Genomic DNA, 23101 nt, shown 5'->3' with positions numbered 1-23101 from the left:
ATGTATCAAGTGTTGTATGATTACCTGACCCATGTGTAGGTAGTGCAAAGGCATATTCATTCCAGGCAGCCCATGATCCTCAGAGATAAGAGCTCTTTATTGTGACTTGATTGTGGCATAGGTGAAAGAACACATGACACAGACTTCCTGGCAATCTCTGAAGAGTCTCACCTGCAGACAAAAAAAATCTAATGGCTGTTTAAGGAAAGAGGTTAAACTGAGGAGGCTTTTTAGGGCACTGAAAAGCTCTTCCAGCTCTTGTTCCATGGCAGGAAGTTGCCAGACTGGTTAAGGAGTAATAATCCTTGTCAACGGCCCCCTCTGCACAAGGTGTCTGTATATCTTCTTATACTAACAATACTTCCCTGAGGCAAAAACCCCAGCTGAGAAAAAGGGACAGGAAATAGGCACCTGGTAACTAAACCACTAATAGCTAACAGGTTTGGCTCCTGATTCCAGAGACAGTGTACTGAGGTGCCCATTGGAGTTACACTGACAAACTTCAAAAAAAGCCTGGATAAGTTGGGAAACACCGGGAAGGAAGCAGGGGTTGTGGTGCACCTGGGTATGGTGGAGGATGCCAAAGACTGGGACTCCCATGATAACACAGGTAGTGGGAAGACAAAGTCTCAATGCATGTCTAAAGCAATGGAGTAAGGAAAAGAGGCTCAGGTTCATCAGTGGCTGCCGAAGTTTCTCTAGTAGATTAAGCCTAGCAAAGTCAGATTTCCATTCCAGACTGAGGAGGAAAGAGGATCTGCACTTCACATCAAGAAGATGCTACAGAAATTTCAAACTGACAAGTAGGAGAAAGTAGACTGGTGCACAGGACACAGTGTTCTGACTCCTATGGTAGATATTGCAGCCTCAAGTAAAGAACAGGATAAAAGTTGACAAAAGTCAAATAGTGAACAAAAGTAGTAAAATAAAAAGTCTGATATGAACAGGATACAGTGACAGAAAGCCAAAACAATGCTTTCCATGTTTCACAGAATTCTCTAAGACGACAATGATGGCAGAGACCAGAATGCTTACCTTAACAAGCATGGACACAGCAAGCATAAAGACAAGAAGCCAATGGAATGTAGAAATACCAAGGAACTATTATTTCTATAAATACATTGTGTGGGGCAAACCATCAGAGCTTTCATAAAGCAAAGTGCTGCCTTGCAAACCTGCCTCAGATCCTGAGCAGGCTAACAGCTGGCGCTTGAGACAGATCTGATTGATAATGTCGCCTCTGATTTTCAAAAGAATTTAAACAATCTCTTTCACAAAAGCCTCTTGAAACATCTGGGTTGCCATGGGATATGAAGGCATGAGATGGAAAACACACTTAAGAGAGGAAACACAAGAAATAAATGATAATGCTTTTTGTGAAGCCAGGTCACTATCTCACAGGAATCTCTGCTATATTCACAAATGGTCTGAAAAAAAGAAATACTCTAATGACAATCATCCAGTGATAACTGCCTACTCGTGACAGTAAAGAGAAAAAATACAGCATGCTGCAGAAACATCTCGTAATATTAAGATACTATGTAATAAAACAACAGACGAACTTAAGAATGAAAAAACAAAGTGACACACATTCAGAAAAAACAGCCCTAATCTGACCTAAGTGTCAGGTGTTGACCTGGTTATTCTTTGCAGGAATAAGGTAGAGGCAGAATCTCCTATGAGAATATCAGCTGGGGAACTATCTAAAAAAAGAGAAATGCTAGAAATTACTTGTAAAGAAACAGAAAAGCTCAAAGGAAACAAACTTAGAGCACAACATTAATCCACATTATGTTTGTACCCTGAATACTGCATTAAATTCTGGTCCATTCACCCAACTCAAGGCCAATACACAGGAACCATAAAAGATTCTGAAAGAAGCAGCACAACTGATCGAAGGAACAAAGCAGCTTCTATGTACAGCATGCCTGAATAGACCAGGATTCTGCAGGCTGAAAAGAATATGGAGGAAGGGACAGATATCTAGGGAGTGATGTGTGGAGTAGAGAAAGTGAACCGTAAAACTCTATTCTTTGTTTCTTCTCATACAATAACTCAGGGACTCCAAACAAGAGCAGTAGGTTTAAAACAAGCACAAGAAGACACTGTCATATAACATACAGGTAAGGTATGTGAATCCTTGCTGCAAGGTATGTAAAATGTCAAATATATTCAACATTTAAATGGAATAATCACTTTTCTAGAAGAAAATTCCACATAGAGAACCTAAACATGATTATTTTGCCTATGTGATGCAGAATGTTCTGACCCCAGTCACTGGAAGTTTAAAAAACACTCCCAGGAAGCACTATAAACTGACTCTTATTTTCTCATCTTCCCTAGGTGTCCTCCATTGACTACTCCACAAGTCTCTAGCTCATTTAGCTACCAGGTATTCCTTCATAATAATAATGAAATACTACAAATGCTGTGAGAGCACAACTGCCAGCTTCAGATCAATGGTTTTCCCATCTGTCTCCTAAGCAAAATGTGGTTTCGCCTATCTAGCTAGATCAGCAGCCACAGGAAGGGTGTATTGGTGCCTTTCTTCTTAAGCAGTTAAAGAACCATGGCAGCCCTCTCATCAGAACAGTTCAGTAGGAAAGGTCCTACAAAGATCATCTAGTCCACCTGCCAAGAAACTACAGGCAGTGTGTTTCTCAGCACTCAACAATGCATTCAGCTCAGGTTACAGAGGAAGATTGTGTTATGCAGCTCCTGGGTACAGATCGCCCTAACTATATAGTATCTGTATCTGGTGACGCATCAGACTCCAGAAAGGGACTGTGGTTCCTCAGGTGAGCTAAATGGTGTTCCACTGATTTGAGAGGGCCTAAAGGGTTGTCACAAAGCAACAGAATCTCATGTCTTGCACAGGACTAAAATTTGCTTTTTGGAAATTAATTTCAGACTTGCACTATCATTTTCCTAGATTCCCCCAAAGCTTAGTAAGCAAGGTACAGTATACAACAGGCACTTATCTGAAGTCAAGGCAGAAAACTACTTTTTCTTTCACGTGTGGACACAGGGATGGCATCAGTTCACCAGTGACCAATGAGCTAAGCATGTTCTTCATCTTTTTTTCCTCCAAAGCTGTTCAGTTATCAAGGCACCTGCCAAGGAAACAAAATTCACTTTATTCATAACAGTCCTAAATTAATATTAGGGTAGAAAACCCCTGAGAAGATATTTTTGTTTACAAAGGTTTTTACCAGACAAATTGCTTAGCTCTTTTGTTGGGAGAATAGCTCTTCCTTCAAGAAAGAGCCAGTACTGATCCAGTGTTGCCACTCCAAATACAACTCTCGAGGCAGGCAGCCTTCCCGAATAGAAAAACTGAAGGAAACTCCAGCTACATCTTTGAAGCCACAACTTTAAGAGAGTCCAGTCTCCAGTACAGGACACTGCAACCCTTTCACAGTTGTGACCTCCAGACCCATTTGGGAAAGAAAGGAAGGCTGCCTATGGGCTGTGCAAGTTAGAATAGAAAAGCCTAGGTCTGCAACACAGCGCTATTGTCACCCATTACAAATGCACATCCAAATTCCATAGCTTATGTTTTAATTCATGGTCACACGTGACTAACTTCCAATGTACTAGCAATGTTTTAAACATTCAGCATGAACCCATGTTAAAATAGTTATTTTCAAGTATTCAGGAAAGGCATATTCAAACTTTCATATGAGGAAAAAGCACAGTATACACCCAACACACATTAGGACTTAGCTTGTCCCTAAATTTGAGTGTCCTTCCCCACAAGATCAATGTGGCTCAAGTGTATCTGCCACTGGGTTTCAGTTCCTAACAAAGGACTAGGAAAACCAAGGTTCCAGACCATGATGCATTAAACCAGATATTTCAGAGCAGGAAAATTTTAAAGCTGTGGTATTTGCTGGGATAAACTCTTGTTAGAGACATTTCACTAAACACAAAACAGCAGCCCAGAACACAGCGTGCCTGTAGCCTTGCACACTGACCAGCGCTCAGCGAGCATAATGCCTTTGCATGGCAGACACTTAATTGTCCCAGTACAAACTTGTCTGTGTTTCTCTGAAGACCCAGCTCCAAATCCTCATCTTGTAGTTAAAATAAAGCTCCTGAAAAACAAAATCAAGTCACTCTTCTGGAAGCCAACAACATCCTTAATCAGGCCCACATCCCACAAACAACAGCTACGAAATCTCTGCTTTCCTTTCTGATTTTATTGAGAGAGCATCTTTCATCATGAAACTTGAGGAAACGAGAAGCTTTCAATGTACAATGATCTTCATTCACTTTTTGCCTTTTTTCTTGGTTGCACTGCTGCAGCTGAGACTGTCATAGGGCTGCCTTTGATTACAGTTGCCAGAGGATTTGCTGGCAAGTTTATTTTATTAGCAATCTGCTTAATTCAAGTCAAAATATGCTTGGAACTTGAAGCCTTCAGACCAACTTTGGAGCCCAACACTTGGTCTACCCAGCATGGTCAAAATGGATTATCTTGCTGATGTCAGGTCTCCCTGAATATATATAAAAAAAATAATACTCAAGCACAATAACTGCAGGAAGTGAAGCTGGAAGAAATTTGTGGTGTCTGAACAGAGACACCCTATGGTAGCAAGGCATGTATATCACTTAATTAACTCTGATTCTGTTATTAAAGAGAAAGAAAAAAATCCATAAAGGAGTAGACATGTGGCTGACTCCCACAGCAGGTTCACATCACTGAAGTTTCCTACATTGCATGCACAGAGAGCGGAGTTTCTCCACAAAAACTCACCATCCCATCTGGTCCTCAAATGCCTTCAGTACCTTCGGTGTCACCCAAATAATCCCAACATCCTATGACTTCACTCTTATTCCTTGCATAAAGGATACTGTAAGAAAGCCATAAGCAAACAAAGGTAACTGCTGTTTCAGCTTTTGGAAAGGCATTTGCTAACTACCTCCTATTAGCACACTGCTTTGATTTGTCAGTAACAAAACACTGACAGGATTTGGTTGCTTTGCTAGAACTGTATCAGAACAAGCTATGGAATACCCTGGATTGTGTTTGGCAGCAACCAGTCTGGCTTCTGAAGAAACTGGAAATTACTTAAAGCAGAGCTTACTGCACAAGCAAACTTAAGCTTTCTGCTGTACTTTTTTATTGCTGTACTACCAATTTGAACTTATGCATACGGCAAGCAGACTGGGGAAAGATCCAAAGTCAGTGGGTACAGAAGTAATTTTTTATGCTCGTGACCTTTCACTTTTGGATTTTTTTATTTTTTTTATCTTCTTTTTCTTCCAATGTCCTTAAGAGCAAACTCTGTGGTTTCACCTAGGGCTCTGAGTCAAGCAGCATTTACCGTCTCTTACTCAGGGTAATCCTAAAAAACCTCCCCCTTATTACATTACTGTGAAGCAATTTACTGGTTAGAACCTCCTGCTGCCTTGTCAATCTTTTTCTTAATTGAGAAATGTACATTATGCAGAACTGCCCTGACTTGCAGAATGCTGAAGAATTGTCTTAAACACTAAGCCATTAACAAGATCTTGCTATCCTAATGTGTCACCAGAATTGCTTTAACAATGCTCGTGACTCCTTCCCATCATGTTTGTCATGACAGCTCGTTTTGTTCCTGAAATGATACTGAGACACAAACATGCCTACAGTACATGCTATCGCCATAGCACTTAACCCCTCCTTGGATAGTTCTTCTTGAAACACAGATAACCAAACCCAATCATCTGTTGTTGAAATGAATGAAATAGAAACTGATATACAGGCACAGATCTACAACTGAATCAAATAACCTCCATGGGGTTACCCAATACTAAGCTGTGCTAATACCTCCTAGCTGAAGATTTCTTCCCATTACTTCAGGGATGGCTATTCAGGTACAGGCAACAATGCATGTGCTTTGAGACTAAGCTACAAATCTGATTAAAGGCAAAGTAAAAAAAGACAGAAGTAACAGAGATTAAGAAAAAATATCTCCCCTTGTAATTTGTTTTTTGATTTATGTCTATCTCTGTAGAATGAAAGATGACTCCAAAGAGTAAAGCAATCTTAGTTTCGTGTTTTCTGTTTAATACAATTGTTCTACAAAGCTAGCATTAAGATGAAGAGAAATTTAAGTACCTTATTCCTGTTGTGAAGGATGAAATTAACGTGTCCATACAAGACAAAATATTTGCATGCTATCATTATATGCATGAAGAAAGAGACTCAATGAAATGGTAGTGGACATAACCATGACCACAGCTTTGGATTCGGAATCAAGGTGTTGAGAAACAGCAAGATGAGAATGAAAAATACTGCAAATTAGACCTTGAAGCATTTGCTCACAAAAGCCAAGGCTGCCATGAATAACCAGGATCTAAAGTCAGCTAAGTAGAGGGGGGAAAAAAAATGTTAAGAAATTTCTGTTATTCTCATGCCGACTTTGAGCCTCCAGAAAGGAGTCAGAAAAATTTGAGGCTACAGTGACAAAGTAATTAACTGCTGGGCAGTAGAAAAGGAACAGCTCACCAATACAAGCCTATCAGATTCAGCAGTCTCATCAATCCAGAAATCTTCCTGCCACAGTGTCACTACAGAGATACCAGACTCGTGGAGTACAGAGCAAATACACCATGCAAGTAGTTACTGCCTTTGAGGGACACCACTCATGATCTGCTGCATTTTATCGCTCATGTGCATGCTATGCCGATGTGCACTAGAACATCACCAGCAAGAAAACAGTGTTGCCCCTGCCTGCACACAACTGCCTGTGCCTCCCAGCTCCAGTACAGGGACGGCTTATTCTTGCAGACTGATCCAAATTGCCTGTGGCACCCAATGTGTCCCAGTGGTGAAGACTAACCACAACCACAGATGACTCCTCACGTAAGCCTGGAGCTTCATTCCCTATAGGAAACAGAGCAAGGTACAGATCATGCTCAGGGTACCCTTTAATGCTCAATACTACAGGTGTATAGGTAGTGCACACAGCCATGGGAGGCAACCTTTCTATAATCAGCAACCTTCTATTGCATATATTGAGTCACAGTGCTTCAAGATTTTTACACAGCATTTTAAGGATTTTTTTTTCTTTCTTTCTTTTAAGAGGACTGCCCCCACCCTGGTGCCAGTACTTCACATATTTACACTAAAACAGGACACATACATATGGAATGCTTAGCTATAACAGAACTATGACGACAACACAGCAGCATCTTTGTGCTGAATATGAGTGATTTCACTGTAGCCAGGCAAGTTTCTTGGGATGTTCCACCCTTCCTGCTTGCTGAGGCTGGGTGGATCAGACCCTGGTCTTGGTTGCTAAAAAAAGAGAAGGCTGGTGCAGGGATCCAGGCTAACAAAGCATTTGGGTGGGGAGATAGAATCTGTGCTGGTGACAGATGGGTTTCTCAGGCTGTGTCTGCCTATTACAGCCTTAGTGCCTCTCTTACTTGTGGAGAGATGAAGCCCTCAGACTTCAGTGGATGGGTCCTCGGTCTCTTCCAAATCATCTCTGCACTGCAATGGCACTGCAAGGCAGCATGTGCTGAGGGAGCCAGGCCACCACACTCCAGCACACAGCAGCTACAAGAGGAGAAGTTTGGGCAGCGATAAGCTGGCTCCAATGGAGCACCTGTGCAAGACTTGTCAGCAAGATCATTTTCAAGACCATCTAGTTAAGGCTGGACACCTTGGTGTAACAGTACTCTAGCATTTGCAAGGGATGCAAGGACAACATCTCTGAGCCAAATGCACACAAAAGTCATCCCTCGCTTCTCCGCTCCAGGCTGACAGAGGAGCGGAGCTCGACCAAGTGGATAGTCAAGGGCCTGCGGAAGGGCCTGTTGCTGCTGCAGTCATTAACCCATGTCCTCCACTGATAGTGGGCAAAGATATTATCCACAGTGTGAGCACTGAGCACACCCTCACTTCCATAGTCACAGTCTCACAGTCCTCAGTCATCTACTTGTAAGCTAGCATCCTAAAGATCTTAAAGGGGTGATACATCTAACCGCCCGGTCTTATTAAAATAGTTACTTCAAGTGAGTACAGAGGAGAAAAAAAAGTCAGCTCTGAAAGCTGTTACAGACTAATGTTAGAGTACAACGAGACTGAAGTGGGTCCTAGGTATGGAAACAATTCAAGATTTAATTCAGAAGTAAATCACGTAAGAAATCTAATAGTACACAATAGGGAGAAATGCAAGATCAGACACCTGTAAACTAAAAAAGATTATACACTGAAAAGGGGGAAATATTTGACCATGCCACAGGTGATCAAAAAATGCAGTCAAAATTGTGATTCAGGCATCAAAAGGAAAATACAAATATAGTCAGTACTTCAGATGAGCTACTTTGAGCCAGAAATAGTACGACACGGACAGCAACACAGACTCCCTTTGAAGCATTACATAAGATTCTACTGCCACAAATTAACTACACCTAGAGCAGACATGAAGACAGGAGAATGAAAGCAATGGAAAGCTATTCTTACAAGAAGAACATAAAAACTAGACAGGACAGAGCTCAAAGTCTATTTTAAAAGAACATGGAAGACAGGAGCTAGACAATCAAAATCTGCTTGAGCTGTTATGCCACTATGAGACTTGACTTGAATTGGAAACAACTGCAGTGTAAACACCAAACCACTCAGTGGAATAATAGCCACAAACTCCATGGCAAACTATGTGTTTCTCCTCAAAACCCCTACGTTTTGACATTGCACCTGATGCAATTATTTTTTTTATGACATTTTGAGTCCTCTTTGTATGGCATTACCCACATTCTGAAACACAAGAGTCTTCAGTGGGAGGGGGGAAACATTCCTTGGGTAGTTTCAAGAGATTAGAGAGAGTATCTTACTGATTTTCCTGGATGATAACTCTTCATTAAGTAGTCAGCTTCTTCCTGACTAATCCTTTTTCCCCAAACTCTTTGGACTTAGTGGAGGGAGCAGAGGAAGAAGAAGGAAAGAACCACATTTGGAAGGGAAAAAAAAATATACACATTATCATAGAATTATTTGGTTGGAAAAGACCTTTGAGATCGTCAAGTCCAACCATACCTGTCCACTACTAAATCAAATCCCTAAGCACCTCATTTACTTGTCTTTCAAATACCTCCAGGGATGGGGACTCAACCACCACCCCAGGCAGCTGTGCCTGTGCTCGATAACCCTTTTGGTGAAGAAATTTTTCCTGATGTCCAATCTGAACCTCCCCTTGCATGCTGCGAGGCCATTCCCTCTCGCCCTATCATCTGTCATGTGGGAGAAGAGACCAGCACCCACCTCGCTACAACCTCCTTTCAGGCAGTGGTAGACAATGATAAGGTCTCCCCTCAGCCTCCTCTTCTCCAGGCTAAACAACCCCAGTTCCCTCAGCCGCTCCCCATAAGACTTGCTCTCCAGCCCCTTCACCAGCTTCGTTGCCCTTCTCTGGACACACTCCAGCACTTCCACGTCCTTGTAGTAAGGGGCCCAAAACTGAACACAGGATTTGAGGTGCGGCCTCACCAATGCCAAGTACAGGCAATCTCTTTCCTGGTCCTGCTGGCCACACTGTTTCTGATACAAGCCAAGATGCCATTGGCCTTCTTGGCCACTTGGGTACATTGCTGGCTCATATTCAGCCAGCTTTCAACCAGCACTCTCAGAGATTTCAGCACAAAGCTGATAGCTTGAAGCCACAAGGCAGGAAGAAATCATTCCATATAAATCTGTCTTAGCCCACCCAGTAGTTTTCCATTGCTGGGCCACAGATATCAGTGCTCCGAGCTTTGCCAGACTAACTACTGTGCTTTTCAGGAGAGGAGAACATGCACAAAAGGTAACTTTTCACTCTTCATCTATAGGCTGGTTCTCCAAAAGGCTGGCTTCCCTGCAGATGGCACATAGAACAAGTCAACTTCTCTGCAAGGTGAGCTCAGGCTATCACATGGACTCACAATCAGCTGATCAACAGGAACAGCTGTGAAGCACTCTCTCAAAAGATGTGCTTGATCCAAACCTCGTCTAACAAAGGTGTTAGCACAAGCAGAATGCAAGAGTCTAGATTTGTATGATTTTTAATTCAGGAAGTCAGTAAGACTCACTCACACTGCCATAGTTCACAAAACACATGTTTTGCAATGATGCCGACTCTGCAAGGGTTTGGCAGTTGACTTTGCATAGACAAGTGTTCATCCATTGTAAATAGTGTTTTACCTTAACTACTCAAGAACTTCCCCAGGCCAAAAGCCTTGGGAAGTGCTTGGCAACCCTAAATCTTATGCTGGAGATGAAGAACACATATTCAAGATGTTCAGCCATATATGAAATTCTCATAGAAGTCAGCACGATTTGGGTTTTGGAGAAAAAGTCTTCAACCTAAAGCATTCAATAAGAAAATTACAACTTTTCAAAGATACCTAGACTCAAGTTGTCTCTGCAACCAGCAAGACCAGAATGAGTGTTAATCCATTTGATAAAGAACACTGAAATTTGCAACATCTCTGGCTGCAAAGGGAGGGAGAAACTCTTTCACTATTAGCCTAGTAACTGACACTCAGAAGTATCAAATCCCCACACACCCTCCCACTTCCCTTAGCCTAGCAGTCAGGTGCTGCTGGACTGGCTTTTCTGCCTCTTTCTTGAGGAAAAAGGAGGCAACAGGAGATCAACGCCTGTGCTGACATCTTCATCACACACAGGCTCTAACTGCTGCTCAGGAAAGGTGAGGGTCTGCCCAAGTCCCATGTGCCAAACCCTAGAGGACATCTCAGATACTCCAATGTGTCTCGGATAGTGTTAGAAGCCAATACAATGACAATTGAATCAAATCCAAAGGGATACTGCTCTCTCCAGTGCTGGGACACTGATCTCAATTACACTAGCAGTACAACAAGTTTCAAGTATTCTCCCTGAAAATTCAGCACTGCTGGAGGAAAACTAATTCCCAGACATGATCAAGTAGTAAAGTGCTGTTTATACCTTAAATAATCCAGGAACCTTACATTGAGGGCAACCTGTGGGGGACACTGCTAAAGTCACTCAGGCTTAAATTTATACCAAAAACAAAAGCTCTCACTTCTAGGTGGGCATGTAATACAAATTTCTATTTATCTACAGAAACAGCTCCAAGGAGTTTTGAAAGAAACAGCTATCTATCTCTATGTCTAACACCTTTTACAGTCCTATGTTTGAACACAGAAGCTTGCCTTTCAAAAGGTGCCCATCTTCAATGGGTAGTTAGGATGGCAAGGGACAAGCGTTGTGAGGTGGTCCTATAAGGAGCTGAGGCTAAACAAAGATGACTAACAGTCAATTCACCATGTTAGCTAGCTACCAATTATCTGCTAAACTATATTAACTAGTCAACTGCCAATTCCAAGGTAACTCAAACTTATTTCCAGTTGATTTATAACAACAAGTTAAGCTAATATAATCTTTCTCTGTGCTGTGATGGAACAGAAACAAGTATGCAGTCAACATGACTCAGCTGAGCTTACCATGTTAAATAAAAGCAATCGAAAGGTCACCCCTTCTTCCGGCGTCTCCAATGATCCTTCCTGTAACTCTAGGGTGCGGCACCTTCATAGCATTACCAGTAGTTCAATATTAACCCCTTCCCCAATCCTGAAGGAAAATACATTAAAAAAAATAAAGAAAAGAAGAGAACCTAAGAAACCTGTTATCCATGAATCTTTTCTTCCCTCCTTCTCCCTTCCATGTCCTGTATCTTTATGGTCATCCTCAAAAATAGCCCCAGGACTAGTTTATTTAAATTGTATATAACATCTCCTAATTAATGTTGGAAAAAGGTGGAGCTGCTGTTGTAAGAGCAAGAGACAGTCTGTCACTAGCTGCAAGATTTAAGATAAAAACCTAAGAGACAGAATTCTCCCACATACTCTACCAAGACCTGACAAAATTCTAAATATAATCAGTCTGAGGAAACGTAAACTCATGTTACTCTACTCCGAGTGTACTATTTGCCAGTAACATGGAAAACTCAATTGTGTGAGGAGTGGAGATTCATTTATATTGTTTATTCTACTAGGTCCCCCATCAGACTTTCCTTACAATTAAGTAAAGCAGCCTGCTTTGTTCTTCCCATAATCCATGACGTGAATAGCATATATCACACTGTTTTATACTCCAAATAAAGGTCTTCACCAGCCTTCCTTGACCTTCCCCTTCTGGTGAATATCATACTTCTTCCCTCTGTAGATCACTGGTTTTAAAAAGACAACTAGATTATCAGCTGCATTCAGTTGCATCTCCATGGTGGAGAAGACTAACTGCTGCTGCCTGTACATACATCTAAGACAGGGGTTGAGAAAAAGCCCACTGAAAATTAAATGGAAAACCAAAATACACTTTGTTTGAAAGGTGCTTCATTAGAACCTAGATTCTAACCATCTAAAACTTGAATCAACTCCTATGTGGAAAGAAAAAACAGAATCAGTCTGCTGCTTGCAATGGCATGTTACTAAGGCATGATATATATTATCTGTAATCATATTTAATAACAAAGGGTGTTTTGTTTCTTTTCAGTTCTTCATTCTATTTCCAGCAAGCCAAGCCAAACAATGTAAATCTGTCAAGAACAAGAAAGCCACTTGGGTCCATCTGTGAAATCACCAGGGCTTATTGTTGCTGGAGCATATAACCTTAACACCTGAACTGGTCTCTGACTGGAAGTGGCTCGGACTGCCAGTCTCTTCCCAGGACCCTTTGTGTACCAGTGTTGAACACTGGGAACAGGGAGCTGATCTGTCTGGAGTTTATAGAATTATACTGTTGATGAGTAGGCAATTCATATTCAATTGTTACATTCTATCAATAAACTAAAGTTTTAAAGCATTGTTTTTCCCTCTCATTTGCATGCTTTGCTTCCTGGGATAAATCTACTTAGTGCTCCAATACTGTGCTCCAGCGTCTCTGTTCACAACTCCCACAATTTAGCAGGGACAGTTTTAACTCTGAGCCCCTTCTTGCAACAACTAACAAACATTACCCAGCATGTGCCAAACATTAGCCACCTACTTCGCAGCTCTGCAGGAGGGGAGAAAGGACAGGAAAACTTAGCAAAAACAAGTGCAATACTTGCATTCCCTCCTTTACCCCAGAGTATCCCACTTGTTTAAGGAGCAGCCTCTCCCCAGTGCACAACAGAAACCAGAAATGGTAAGACCCAACACAGGAACACTGGCAAGCTTTGCTTATTCTTTACAGCTTCCACCTGTGCTTACCTGTCCTTGGCCACTCTAGCTGGGGATTTAAACCCTGAATACCCACAACAGCTCTGGAAAGGATTAAGAAAGGCCACATTTACTACCAACAGAGCTCACGCTTATTGTTGCCAGCTACAGCTTACAGTAGGAAAAATTGTTCTTTCTCCTTGGTCTGAGCATCCTACATATAAGGTAGAGATGCTTTCATATGAGCAAAATACCAGTTCAGAATTATTGTTAGTCTCATCTCATGAATGTATTTTCCTTCCCAACACAATACACATAAGGCAATTTCCTTGCTCAAATTCTGTAGTGCGACACCAGTCATGTTCTTCCTGTTTCCTCCAAGAGTCACTGTTGACTCTTGTAAATGGGCTGCCACCAGTCTTTCTTCCACATCCTTATAAAGCAAACAACATTGTCCACGGCCACCTTCTGCGGTAGTTTTCCACAGCAAGGATGCTGCAAAATTCACTGAAAGCTAAAATCAGCCTTTGATTCCTCCTGATAAAGGAGGGCAGGTAGGAGGGAGAGTTACTATATTAAAACTTGAGCTGGTTCTCAAGATGCTATGTCTGCACATATAAGACAGCTGGCGAATCAAACAGAGACCATCAGTGCATGGCAATAAACACAAGAAGCAGAAGTGGGACAGGCATCAAAATTTCTGTCAGATTCTTAGTTATACATCAAGACAGAATGAGATGAAAAACCAGACACCTGAAAATCTCAGCAGTCTAACTAGCAAGGTGGCAAGCAACCAGACATCTCCAAACCAGCAGGGGACTGATCAGTGTGTTAGTTTTAATCAGTCTGTATTTTCTGATATCTCTGCCAACATTTCTAAGCACTTGTAGTCAGAATAAGCTTCACCCTTCCTCAAGAAAAAAGGAAGCACCTCCTCTCACATGTTCCTCCTTAAGATAACATGACACACAGACAGAGATACCACACTGGAGAGGAGTTGAGGGAAATCCACATTAACTTCACTAGGTCAGAAATTGTGCTGATCCAGACAAGACTGCACAGCATCTGACCTTTCCCCAGACTGAAGAGGCTGCTTCAGCATGTGCAGCCACAGACTTGCCTTGTCCGCAACAGGGCTGGGATTCCCACATAGATGTCAGAGGCTCATAAGAAGTTCAGAGTGGAAAAGCAGTCAGCTCTATACACAGCCTAACAATCTCATTCCTCGTATCATTTAAAAGAACTACTAATGACCAAAGGATTATTACTATGATTCTAATTTTTAACTCTCATGCCCCAAAATGAACCAAGCCAGTATGTATTCTTCTTGTAACACCAGACATATGGAAAAGGAGAAAACAGCTTGCCTGCTCTTTTATGTCCTTTATTCTTTCTAGAGGGTGTTTACAGAGCTACAGTGTGACAGAATTACTCTCTCTGGCTTTAAGTGGCTGAACTGTTTAGACTGAGTTTACCTCAAACATGTTACTGGTATTAAAAGCAGACATGGAAATAAATCAAATCCAAACTGGAAAACAAGCAATTGAATACAGGCATTTACAACAAGAAATTGTAAAGTGCCTTTATCTAAAGCACCACTTCATCTCCACGTACTAGTGAGAGATATGACTTAACCATCTACAGACCAGCTTTAAGTTCCAGCACTTTGAAAACTATCAGACAACACAAATGCTACAGGCATTTAGTTAAATTAAAATTAATGAGTTCACAGTGGGTTTTTACACAGTTTACAATTACTGCCTTGCTGCAGGATATGAATGTGACAAACAGCTTTGTAATATTCATGAAAAATATAAAGCAGTTGACTATCCGGGTTTAAATAACAAGCCAGTTCTGGGCTGACATCACTTTTACTTGTAACTGGAGGGAATTTATCTCCAGCTGTAGTAACACTGCAGAAGTCCTCACTTAGCATGTTGCAAAGCAGTCAGGAAATGGCTCATAAAAACAAGGATCTCCCAAGGATATAACCTCCTGCACAACAAGCATCAGCCACTAAAAGCAAGCTACCGCATTAGTTAAACCAGGATCGCTGTAAGGTACAACATTTCTGGTCTACCCAACTTGCATTTAGATAAATGCATTATAAAGCTGTAGAGGAAAAAGAAAGATCAAGAAAAAAGCTTATCCTTACAGTATGTATCTCCCACAGCATTACTCCTGAAATGACCCAATCATCGGACTATATCTACTTCCAGTATTTCCATTTTTCTTTTGAACTACAAGTGAAGTAGAAGATGTAGCTTTAGATCTGTACCATACTGGTATCATAGACATCCTATTTGGTATGGGGAAAAAAAAACCAACCCCAGCCTGGTTTCCTAAAGGAAAAAGTCTTCTGCGATCACACTTCCTCTGTATTTACCCTCAGCAGTTTGATGCCACCATATGTTAATAAAAGGGAGATGATACTTACACCCCTGCTGAGAGAAAGGCTGGAATTTGATTTCTGATCTTCTAGACACCAGAACACTCATGAGTGAGGTGATCAATGGCACAACCAACGCCACTGACCAAAAAACAGTCAGATAAATATCCAAACAGACCCAGCTTCCTCAGTCTCACCACACACAGCTGGTGTTTTGAGAAAGCAGCAAAAATGCTGACTTTGGCTCTGTGGGCAGTGCTAGCCATCTGGACAGAGAGCAGGAGCTAGGATAGGCACGGAGGTGGTGTTTAACGGCTAAATCCTCCAAGAATTAAGCAAAAGCCCCTATACTCTGTTAATCTGCTAATAGTGTCTAGCTTCTAATTCAGAAGAAAGCCATGTTTTAGTCTTCCGTGCAATAGCAGAAGGGAAAACTACCATAATGTAGTATTCCTTGCCAGCAGGTTCTCAAGAAGCCAGCATTTATGCACCCCAGGCTACCTAGGGGTGCCAAGCATCCTGCCTGCATGCTGTTTGCTGCCATCTGTAACAGGTCTCACCTGGTGAGATTGCCTCCCTAGCAGCATCTGTCTAGACAGCTCTTGAGTTGCAAGCTCTGCAGAAATTTAAGAGACTTTTCTTCTCAAAGAGACAAGTTTTACTAGAACCTAACTTAACTTTTTAGGCAGGAAAAGCAAAGTGACTATGCAAAACACTACAGAAATAAAAAAAAGATTTATAGACAAGTCTCTTCTAAAAGTCTCCCAGCTTTTTGCAGGTCTGATTCTGGTCACTCTAGTGGGTTTCTGGATTGCAGCAAACTCTATACAAACCTTCCTCCAAGGAAGTTGCTCTTTCCATCACAAGAGATCTGGGTACCTGCTCCCCAGCTCTGTAGCATCATCCCATGAGTGGGAGGCTCTCAGGGCTCTGGCATGCCTTTTGCCACTTAACAATCAAGCAGAGATTACATCCTATTAGGCTTCATGCCTTTGTACCGTTCCTCTCTTTCTTTTTGGAAAACCAAGTATTGTGTTGTCCATGTTGCCTTGCTACTGTCTGCATTTGTGTACACAATCTAACTATTTTAATTTAAGAGTTTTTAATTCACTGCGCAAATTAAACTACCTGGATGTGATGTGATGTGATCTGCTTAGTAACACAGGAACTGAAACCCATACCTTTCTCAAACAATCCCGTAAGCACTGTAAGATAGCTGAGCCACTAAATAGGGCCCACACGCTCTCACACAGTAAAAGAGCAGCTGAGAACCAAGCAGTGTCCAAAATCTAGGAATGTCTGTTCCAAGGAGGGGCAGCTTTCATCCAGCCTTCCAAGATGAGGCAACAACACTGATCAGGAACGAAGCCTGAAAGTTCCTCACTTTCTCAGTGTCACAGCTTCCTTGTCCCACTTAGAAACTAGGGGGACAGATACTTAAGTTGAGCAAAATATCCTGCAGCCACATCTCAAGATTATAGGCATTACAAGCAGAATAAGTGGAACTGAATAGGTTGAAGTAAGTAGCTCAGATATCGAAATTTTTAAAATGCTTTTGCCCTACAGAACAGCTTGAAAAAAAAACAAAACTCTGTCAGTTGACTTTAAGAAAAAATATGGAAACCTTAAAATTGAAGTAATCTAGCATTGTCAGAATGACCTTGAGCAAAAAAAACTCCATGCTTTTTTATTCCCAAAGCAAAATTACTTTTGCTGTTCTTTGGATTATCAAGTTTTTATCTAATGTATCCACATTTAAAGCTACTATAATACCCCAGGAAGCCATAATTAAGATAATTGACCTATCATATACACATAATTAATATTTCTACTACAGTCTTCTGAGGAAGAACTAACAAGTTGTTACACGACACAAATTTAAAGAGGACTTCAAAAGCAGCAGTTAGTTGGCTATAAAATAAAATAAGAGGCAATTAAAACAGTTTATTTCCTTGCAGAGGCTACTATCACCAAAGAATAGTCTTGGTCTAGTTGGGATGAGTTCTTTCACAGAATCCTCCTAAACAAAATGTCCAGAATACAGCTGGTTAAACACATAACACAATGTGTAAGCAATTGGCTAATGGGTTGGGCTCAAAGGCTCATAGTGAATGGGGTTACATCGGGCTGGCAACCAGTCACTATCAGAGTTCCACAGGGATCCATCTCAGGGCCTGTACTCTTTGATGTCTTCATTAATAACTAAGTTTGCGGATGACGCAAAACTGGGGGGAGCTGTTGACACTCTTGAGGGCAGAGAGGGACATGGACAAACTGGAGAGCTGGACAATTACCAACCGCAAGAAATTTAACAAGGGCAGGTGCCAGATTTTGCACCTGGGACACAGCAACCCTGGATACATGTACAGACAATGGAGCAAGAGGCTGGAGAGCAACCCTGAGGAAAGGGATCTGGGAGTTCTGATGAAGAGCAAGTTGAACATGAGCCAACTGTGAGCCCTGGCAGCCAAGAGGGCCAACCATGCCCTGGGGTGCATCAAGCTCAGCATTGCTAGACAGTCCAGGGAGGTGATTGTCCCACTCTACTCTGCACTGATGTGTCCTCTTTTTAAGCACTTTTTTTCCCTTGTTTCTGAAGCCTTTTTTGTCACACGTGAATAAACTTTGTCCAGGCTCCCAGCACGGTGACCTTAATCAACCATCTGCACTGTGTGCAGCTTGGGTGCCACAGTATAAAAAGGATATCAAGCTACTGGATAGTGTCCAGAGGAGGGACACAAAGTTGGTGAAGGTTTTAGGTAGGAAGCCATATGAGGAGCTGCTAAAGTCAACTCATCTGTTCAGACTGGAGAAGAGAAGGCTGAGGGGAGATCTCATTGTGGTCTGCAGCTTCGCCACAAGGGGAGGAGGAGGAGAAGGTGCTGGTATCTTCTCTGTGGTGACCAATTATAGGACCTGAGGGAATGGCAGGAAGATGTGCTGGGGAGGCTTAGGCTAGATATTAGGAAAAGATTCTTCACTTAGAAGGTGGTGGAGCACTGGAACAGGGTCCCAAGAAAAACAGTCATGGCACAAAGCCCAACATTGTTCAAGATACATTTGGACAACATGGTCAAACACATGGTGTAAATTTCGAAGTTGTCCTACGCAGGGACAGGAGTTGGACTCAATGATCCTTAGGGGGTCTCTCCAGCTCAAGACATTCTATGATTCTATGAGTCAATTTTCTTCACAGCAGCGCCTTTAGTGCTGCGTTTTGGATTTGTGACCAACAGTGTTGATAATATACCAATATTTTAGCTATCGCTGAACAGTGCCTGCACAGCAACAAGGCCTTCTGTGTTTCTCACTCTACTCTTCCCCTCTCTGCCAGCAAGTAGACTAAAGGTATGCAAAAGATTGGGAGGGGTCACAGATAGACAATTGACACAAATTGATCAAAGGGACATTCCACAACACATAACATTGAAAATTGAAAATTTATGGTTAACAGCTAGGGGTTTCAAGAGCAGAGAGGACAAGAGCATGTAGCTTGTCCATTATATCAGAAGCCAGCTAACTGAATGATTTCTAAACTACCAGGACAAGGATAAAGCAGATAAAATCAGTGCAGTGACACTACATATTTCTGCATCTGCTTTCACTTTTAGAGGATGCAGAACGGAAGATCCTCAGGCTTGTGTTGACTCTTTTCAGAAAAATGCAAGGTACTTCTGAAAAAAAAGCCAAACCCCTAAGTACCAAAATCCACAAATATGCTCATTTGGATCCCACAGTCCATGCCTGAGGTGTCCAAGACCTGCAAAGATGTCCTGAAAATGAAATATTAAATCCTATATCAGAAACAAGCAGATAAGTGGAGCTTGTGACCCAATGGTGCTGACAAACTCAAAAGAAAACCCCTGCGGATTAAATTAGACCTATGTATTATGACTCATCTGAAGAATTGCCCAGCAAGCAGAGCCTGAAAAAAACCCATCTCAACATGCAAGAATTTCTGCACTTGGGTCAGAGAGGGCAAGCTGTACTTAGTTGCCTTGCTCTGTAGCAGAACTTGTCAGTGCCTTGCACAGAAAGCAAGGTGGTGGAGGAAGACCAGAAAAAAGACAGAACAAGTGGCCGTTCAAAGTGCAGCTGCAATGAGCTGCAGAAGCACATTGGTCCAACAACTATCAGAAATAGGACCAAGGTTGGAAAGAAAAGGATAAGCAGTATTTCAAACACATTAACACAGAGCTGTATGAATAAGTTTGAGGAGTAGATGCTCCCAGAGAACATCTGACAGGCCAAGTCAAACATTTAGTCTTTTTCTGGAGTGAACCACCATCGCTTGCATCTTAAATCTCCTCTACTCCATTTCATCACCTGCTCCCACAATAACTCCTCTCTGGGACAAAGCCTATGAAGGCACAGGAGTCACCTAAGGCCCTTCCTGCTACCTCTGGCACATGTGCAGTCTCCCTGAAAATCAATGCTTTTCAGCAAGGCTTATCAAGCCCCACAGGAAGCCCTGCCACACAACTGGCACCATGGCTTCCAGCAGCAGGACTCAGTCATTAAGGGTTAGCTCACATACATTATTCAGCCAAAGTACTGTACCACAAAAACACACCGTGCAAGGAGAGGGAGTCATCCACTTTGTACTCTGCTTTACAATGGGGGGAGTCTTGGAGGGAGGTGGAGGAGGTATATGCATAACAGGGGCAAACTTAAAGGTTATAAATGTATAGAAGCCCTTCAGGATATAATTTAAAATATTATTAGTTTAAATTATTCTAGGAGGACATACACACAAGCTGAGTAGTCCTCTCTCAAATAAGAGACATTTCTTGAATTCAGTTTACAGATAATTCCTTGAGAATGATGAACAATTTCTTTGAGCTTCGTCATTTTTGGTGCTATACTGAAACTTACTATATGAGATTAAAGCTTCAAAACCATGCAGCCCTGTCAACACTGATTCTGATCACTGATTCAATCCAATACTTTCCTTCCACCATTCCACCTCTTCCCGCTTGTCTACTGTGAACAAGATACTTCCTGGTAATCTAGTTTCATTCCTTTAACATTTATCGTGAGGCAAAGCACTGAAGTACGAATCCTACCTCTAAAACTCAAAGGCAATACAATACCCACCCTTACGGTATCAGAGCACTTAATAATTGTCCAACCTGTTTTTCCAAGCTTCAGTTACAGATATTCTAAAGCTTCTGCAAATAAACAATCAGGAGTACACAAACTGTAGTTGATCATGCCTGTGGTGGAGGAGGAATCAGAAGACCCAACAATATCCTTTCAGCTCCAGCTTCTATTATAGCTCTACTGGTTAACTGTGAAACCACATAGTTTTCCTATCTGACTCATGATTCTAAGCACCCCATGAGGGCAACACATAAAACCCTTTGATAAAAAAGCAAACTCGCACAGAAAACAAAACAAAACTGAAAATAATTGAAACACCAATCCAATGAAGCACAAGTTTTCCAGCAGCCCTAGAAACAGAAAAGCATTTGGGTTTAAAAATAAGGTGTGATACCAGATAACAGTGGTGATTCACCTGGAAGACTAGGAGAGTACAGAAGCAAGAGACAAGCCAAAACCTGCACTGTAATGACAACACACAGAGTCACAGCCTTAATAGCTCCTTTGGTGCTGGAATGAGAGGTTAAAAACAGGGCAACCTGGGTTTCATGAGAACAAATTATAGGAAAAACTATATCCATCACAGAAGCAAAAGCCCCCCCAAACACAAATGGCTATTACCAGCTTATCTACCGATAGTGATGCGAACTACAGCCATCTACAATCAAATACAGTAAACCACTTTTTAAATAAGCACAGCTTTTGTAATTTGAACCAAGATATTTGTTCACAACCAAGAGCCTGACCCTAAAGACTGGAGATGCACAGAGGGAACAATATTGGTAGCAAAGGAATTTCCTGCCACAGTGGAACATGCATATATGTCTCAACTTGACCATTATCTATATACTTATAAGTGCAGAATGAGACAGTAACTCCTTATGTAATTGCTAATGGCTGTTTGCATGAAATATTTGTCATTTTTTATGAATGATATAAAATTTAGTCCCATTCTGCTGGGGTTCACAGTCAAGAGATGGATACACACATAAGCCCTACTCTCCTCCAAGAAAAAACAGACATGCAGGCTAAATAAACATTTCTACAATTATGAGATGAATTACATTTTTTCTTAGCTGTCTCCTACCCTTCGGTTCCCCTTAGGTATTGTTTCTAATAGTCTAGACCTCTGAGCAGCTGCTACTTTGAACCTGGTTTATTAAAGAAAGATTAATAAGGCAGGAAGTGCCTGCCAACAAACTCACCAGGCTCTAAAATTTTAAGAACTTTAAGTGTGTTGGTGGACAAGTCAGGTAGAAAAGAGGCTACTACTCCTAGTGAGAAAAAGGCTCGCTCCTTCTTAGATACCAGAAACCCCAGTAAAGATAGATGGATAACTCGGGTCTTATTTGATTAGGCTTCCCAAAGAACTATGTATTAACAGAAACCCCTCTACAAACTCAAACACAAGCTTCCTTCTTTCTCTGTAACGCTATCCCAATGACTGTATTCTTTAATCAGACTTCCAACCCTGAACAGTTCCCTGCACACAGAAACTACACAGAAGATGTTCAAAGGTGTCAGCATTCTGAAGACCTCACTGTACTTGGCTCCAACAGCGAGAGCTGGAAAAGGTGACCTTTACAGTCTGGTACCTAAGCAGCATACGGTGCTGCCTCTCTTGCCATTATTTTTTCAAAAGTCTGTACTATCAGAAAGGAAAGCCGCCTGCATTTCTTCCTCAGAGAGGACAGAATGGAGGAAAAATGCACTGGCTTGAGAAGGAGAAACTTGACATGTTCTCTCTATGATGTTATTGAAAGCTCTTTGTCCATCATGTAGAGCTTTAAACTACACTGCTGCCAATAGGTGTGAATACTAACTGTGGGCAGAGCACTGGACACTATTTTTGTGACCAAAAAAATGCCTTGGTTCTCATCAGAGTGCTGTTCATCTATTTCAGGATAAGTTAAGGTAGGGCTATCTAGCTAATGATAGGGTCTATCATAGTAACAAGTAGACACCTAGTCTTGTCAAGCCTGTTCTTTAAACCCCTGTCTAATTGGGCTAGACAGTTTGTACCACACAATAATTGTTCATACACTTCCAGTGAGATGACAACCAAGAAGAGAGATGTACTTTTCAGCAACCATAAATCGCAGCTGACAAAGGAGAATGACTAGAGAATACCAAATACATTCCTCACCCCTTCAGTGCAACATAGTATATAAGCTGAGCTCCTAGTATAAGGCTCATTGGCAATAAAGAGCCAACTGTAATACAATTCAGCAAGGAGCATAAGGTCATGCTTAACTTCAAGTATCTGCTTAGCATCTTGTGGCTTCTGTAAGGCTCAAGCAGGAGCTTTCATTGTTCTTTAACTGCACGACTGAACTCAGGCCAGGCAAATGCAAAAGTCAGAAATGGATCTGACAAATACAACTCAGGGGTGAGCTTAATTGCAATCTTGCACACTCTCTTGTTTCCCAGGAAAACAAACGTAGCATAAGGAGCATCAAT

The 23101-nt window shown here is 41.7% G+C and overlaps 1 protein-coding gene across 3 annotated transcripts in view; it reads right to left on the bottom strand.

Moving 5' to 3' along the window:
• Positions 1-15716, bottom strand: part of LOC104064689 (transmembrane protease serine 11E) — a 35573-nt gene extending 19857 nt beyond the window's left edge. For all 3 annotated transcript variants that reach the window (XM_054066284.1, XM_054066283.1, XM_054066287.1), the window contains exons 1-2: positions 15587-15716; positions 25-3113 (exon numbers count right to left, since the gene is read on the bottom strand). The gene's annotated coding sequence lies outside the window, so the exon portion shown is untranslated. The remainder of the gene's footprint in view (positions 1-24; positions 3114-15586) is intronic.
• Between the last annotated feature and the right edge of the window lie 7385 nt (positions 15717-23101).

Source organism: Cuculus canorus, chromosome 4 (assembly GCF_017976375.1).
Source record: "Cuculus canorus isolate bCucCan1 chromosome 4, bCucCan1.pri, whole genome shotgun sequence".
In the NCBI taxonomy this organism is placed as follows: Eukaryota; Metazoa; Chordata; class Aves; order Cuculiformes; family Cuculidae; genus Cuculus; species Cuculus canorus.
This window is presented reverse-complemented; position numbering and strand designations above follow the sequence as displayed.